The 5357-nt window shown below is 41.2% G+C and overlaps 1 long non-coding RNA gene across 1 annotated transcript; it reads right to left on the reverse strand.

Annotated features, from left to right (window-relative positions):
* Nucleotides 1-338: 338 nt before the first annotated feature.
* On the reverse strand, nucleotides 339-1749 carry LOC146634711 (uncharacterized). The gene is made up of 3 exons (XR_014904987.1): nucleotides 1395-1749; nucleotides 1231-1311; nucleotides 339-742 (listed from the first exon to the last, which is right to left on the reverse strand). It is a non-coding gene; the product is annotated as an uncharacterized LOC146634711 (long non-coding RNA).
* Nucleotides 1750-5357: the final 3608 nt, after the last annotated feature.

A 5357-nucleotide genomic window follows, 5' to 3' on the forward strand; every position in this document is an offset into this window, starting at 1 on the left:
TGAATCAATTAAATACACCATATTTAATTACATAAATATTTACAACACATGTAATTAATTAATTATTGACACATTTGATTAATTATTGACATATTTAATTAATTAATAACACATTTAAATAATTATTGACAGTTTTAATTAATTATTTAATGATTTATTTATTTAAGTACTTGTTGGGTCTAAACTCAGACCCCGCTGTATCTAAGACTTATTCCCATGAAAGAAAAGCAAGGCAACAACGTTCGATTTCTTGCGCAAGGGAGGCCTCTCGTCTGTGACCAGTGTAACCAACTTTAAGGTATAAAGGTGAATTACAGCACAATAATTACTTGGGCTCGTAATAAGACCCTGGCCAGAATCAGAAGACACCAAATTCGTATGGAGCCAAAGTATTGAGCAGCAATAATGACCTGGACACAATGTTAACTTTTGAGTAGCCACTCTTGTATTGTTACAAAGTATAACAGGTATTTGTCCAATTTGTACAGATAAAGTATAAAATAAAATAAATAGTGTGCACACTCAACAAAATAAAAGTACTCGTTGGGGCCCTTTAAGAATTTAGAGTTAAGCTGGCGATAGCCAACTTCAAAGGTCCTTGTGAATGTAACTGGAATGTATGAGTGTGTGGTGTGTATCTTCTTTGGGGTAGATCGTCCTCAAAGTGGTTGGCTCGCCATCTATCACAACCAGAATATCGTCCTGGTCCTTGGACTTTTCCGTCCTCTCCAAAAAACCTGACCTATAATCCAGGTCATAAAATGTACATTCTAATCAGTCTGTTTCAGATGCATTGTTTAAGGTTAAAATACAAAATCAAAATATTGCATCACCTCATATTCATTGCATCAACATCTTAAATCTTATCAAATCTCACAGTTCTGTTGTACAACATTCAATTTTCAAGCATATCAAATATGAGAACTAAACATCTAAGTTGCTCAAATATTTCTCTATTCATGTAAACATTAATTAAACAATACTTATGGTAAGTAACCATTGACACTCAAAATACAATACACCATAACAAATTCAGAACTATGTGCAAATAAGCAACAAAATATACATATGAGTTCAGTTCAGAGGCATTAAAGCAGTGTGCTTAATTTCTCCACGCTATAGGCCTATTCGTGAGAGAGAAATGCACTAAAAATTACCCTCTAGATTACTTTAAACTCACAGTGAACTGACAAAATTTAGCTTTAGAGCAGCTAAGAACATGTTGCTCACCGTTGCTCTGTTTCACAAAAGCCCAACACACACTGGCGTTGGAATTGCAGCAGCTCTCCGGATGAAAGGTGAGTGGTTAGCCTGTGAGACACCGAGCTAGCATTAGCATGATCGCGACGGTAAGTCTCTACAAGTTTTTTCCATCAGAACAACACTCGTCTTACCGACGTTGCCTCTCTCCTTCATCCAGCCACTCGACTCCGGACTTCCAGCAGGTAAGTAGGCTGGCTTTCCTTCCTCTCAATCCTGAGTTTTCCTCTCTTTTGTCTGTGGATTTCTCGGTTTGAGTAGCAGATGCCTCCACTCCTCTTGCTGAGATAAGAAAAACCCGGGACACCATGCACCTCCACCTCACTTCCTGGCTGACAGGGTCAATGCGGCCTGGGTAGGCTCTGATTGGTTGCTGAGCTAGGTGCCCTCACGTGGGGTGAACTGAGAGGTGCATTCAATGGTCATAGGAAATACGACGCTTGTTGATGTGGACAGTTAATATAAAGAGAATAAGTATGATATTTTTCATCTGGGCTACACCAGCACGTTGAAATGACCACACTGGTGGCCTCCTCTCGCCGCCTTTTATTGACAAACTTCAAACAATAGTTTACAAAACACCTCCCCTTGCAACCCCCCTTTGGTTACAAAGACAAGGCACTGTATGTAAATGTATACACTGAGTGTGTGTGTGTGTGTGTGAGAATGTGTGTGTGTGTGTGAGAATGTGTGTGTGTGTGTGTGTGTGTTATGTGAGAATGTGTGTGTGTGTGTGTGTGTGTGTGTGTGTGTGTGTTTGTTGGTCAAAGGGTCATAAAACCTAAAAGCAGGAACAACATCCTTGGTCATAAAGAGGGTAGTCTTCCCCCACACCCAATGTATGGTTTACCAAAGATAACACAGTGAAACCATACAAAGGGTAGGAAGCTCTACCAAACATCAAACAGATCTTCAAGTTAGGATGTATCTACAATAAAACCTCCCCCAGCACAGAGTGGCTGGAGAGGTGGTCAGGATCAAAGGAATGGCTTTGATCCTACTGCTTAAACTAAGACTGTACAAATTTAAGAAACACAATGGCGACATTCAACAATTAGACTTAACAGTACTTGTACTTGATTATGCCCCGGAGATACAGCGAAGAAGAAAAGAATATGCGGCAGCGAAGAAGGTGTTTAAGGGCTTCCTCTCTTTGCTCTTTAAATGCTTTGCTTCTTTTATTGATTTTTATGCTGATTTTTTCTCTTTTTTGCGTATGAGCTTACCTGCGATAGCTTCTGGACACTTATAGATCATCAGGACTAAAGTGTTCTTAACAGAAAAAGCAGCATTTTTATAGTTACCTTATCCTCAACGCAGGCATCTGTTTAAAGCAAATGGATTTAATTTTAACAAGTCAGGGGTGAAACTGTTCACCTCCAACTTGTTTTATTCCATACGTCATCCATCTGTGCTTGGTGCCAAGGCTGAGATAAACGAGGAGTTATCTCATAAAGAGGAACAAACAGTACTCCAAGAACAGACAAAGCCCAGCAGAAACCTTGAGGAGGAGCTCCATCTGCCCCCACCCGGGAAGAGCCTCAGAAAGGAGAGACATCTGAGGCAAGAAGAGGGGTCCCTATTTGCCTCCAACTCTCTCAACAACACCAACGACCAGGACCAGGGACCAGGGACCACGATCTTCCCCAGCCCCCCAAACCCCTGACAGGCCATCACCCTCCTCCCCCTCCCTTTCTCCCTCCTCCCCTCACCTGAAATTCACTGAGGAGATGATGGAGCGGGTCAATGCTGGGCTCAGATCTACCCCCCGGCCCAATCCCTTTTTGTCCCAATCGAAGTCACATTGCTCAGCCCCGCCCCCCTTAGTTCCTCCTTACCACCTTCATGCTTTGTCTCCGCAGTCTGATGTGTGATGTGTGGAGGGTCCGAGCTGCGAGGATTATGGCAGTGGTGACTTTTCCCAGGAGAAGCTGGGACCCTGTTTACTAGAAGGTTTTAAAATTTCTGTACTTTTAGGTGACAGGAGACATGTGGCCTGGTCAAAACACAGAGAGCTGCACTCTAAAAGATCTTTAAACATAGTAAACATACCTTGTGTGCCACAGACTGCTCCCAAACACGAGGGGACAAGTAATACCTCTAAAACACTTAAGTTGGCTTTATTAAACATTAGATCTCTAGCTGGGAAAACATTTTTAATTAATGATTTAATCACTGAGCACAACCTTGATTTTATGTTTTTAACTGAAACTTGGTTGGACCAAAGTAACAGTGGAGCTGTTCTCATCGAGACGACCCCTCCTAACTACAGTTTTATCAGTGAGGTCAGGGCGAGCAGGAGAGGAGGAGGGGTTGCTGTCTTATTTCATGAATCATTTCAATGTAAGCAGCTATCTCCTGGAAGTTTTCAGTCTTTTGAATATGTGGCTTTACAGCTGAAGGCCCCATCCAAAGTTGTGTTTCTTAATGTTTACAGGCCTCCCAAATACTGCACAGACTTTTTTAATGACCTCAGTGAACTGCTGTCTGTGATCTGTGTTGATTTCGACTGTGTAATTATTGCTGGGGATTTTAACATTCATGTGGACAACCCTCAGGACAAAGGGACTAAAGACCTGAGTAACACTCTGGGCAACTTTGGGCTGACTCAGCATGTAACAGAGGCCACACATAATAGAGGACACACTCTCGACCTACTGATCTCCAAAGGCCTGAGCATTTCAAAGGTTACTGTGTCTGATGTGGGCCTGTCTGATCATTACTGTGTTTTCTTTGAAAGTAAAATCTCAGCCCACACAAATATATCAACAACAGTGATCACAAAACGGTGTATAACTGAACACAGTAGTGCAATTTTTAACCAGGTCTTCCCATTAACACCTGACCTGCCCAGAGGGTCAGTCAATGAGCTCGTCAATAGCTTCAATGCTAACATGTTAAATGTAATGGACACTATTGCTCCCATTAAGGTGAAGGTTATCTCTGGAAGGAAAAAGTCTCCATGGAGAAACTCCACACTGGTGAAAAATGAAAAAAGAGAGTGTAGGAAAGCTGAGCGCAGATGGAGAAAAACAAACCTCCAGGTTCATTATGACATTTATAAAGAGAAACTTCACAATTATAATTTACAACTGAGGAATGCAAGGAGGTCCTACTTCTCTGACATCATCACTAAAAACAGCCATAATGCTCGGGTCTTATTTTCTACAGTTGACAGGCTAACAAACCCTCCTGTGTCAGTGGCAGCTGAACTTCATTCAACCATGGCCTGCAATGACTTTGCCAAATTCTTCACAGAAAAAATCCAAAAAATTAGACAAGCAATTGGTACATCAACAGCAGATCCAGGATATGTACTGTGTCCACCAAAAAACTGTTTAAACACCATGAAACAGTTTCAACCTATTAACAGCAAAGACCTGGAGGACATCTTAGGTCAACTGAACTCCTCCTCCTGCTGTTTAGATGTCCTGCCAACAAGTTTTTTCAAAAAGGTCTCAAAGACTTTAGAGTCAGACATGTTACAGATCGTCAACTTTTCTTTATTATCAGGTGTGTTTCCAGAATCACTAAAAGCTGCTGTAATCAAACCTATACTGAAAAAGGACAATCTTGACAAGACACAAATGAACAACTACAGGCCGATCTCAAATCTCCCATTTTTAAGTAAGATCATTGAAAAAGCAGTTTCTCAACAGCTCAGTTACTTCTTAAAACAGAATAATTGCTACGATGCCTTCCAGTCAGGTTTTAGACAGAACCACAGCATTGAAACCGCTCTGACCAAAGTGTTTAATGACATATGTCTGAATACAGACAGTGGAAAAATGTCAGTCCTAGTTTTACTGGATCTCAGTGCAGCATTTGATACAGTTGACCACAACATATTACTCAAACGACTGGAGAACTGGACAGGTCTTTCAGGAACTGTACTAAACTGGTTCAAAACATACGTAGAAAACAGGAAATACTTTGTATCAATAGGTAACTTCACATCTGAGCAGACAAGTATCACATGTGGAGTTCCCCAAGGTTCCATCTTGGGACCCCTTCTGTTTAACATCTACATGCTCCCACTGGCACAGATTATAAAGAACAACAAAATAAACTACCACAGCTATGCAGATGACACACAA

This window comes from Diplotaxodon limnothrissa, linkage group LG3 (genome assembly GCF_057381915.1).
Source record: "Diplotaxodon limnothrissa isolate DT_005_m linkage group LG3, D_limnothrissa_male_GT1.1, whole genome shotgun sequence".
Lineage (NCBI taxonomy): Eukaryota > Metazoa > Chordata > Actinopteri > Cichliformes > Cichlidae > Diplotaxodon > Diplotaxodon limnothrissa.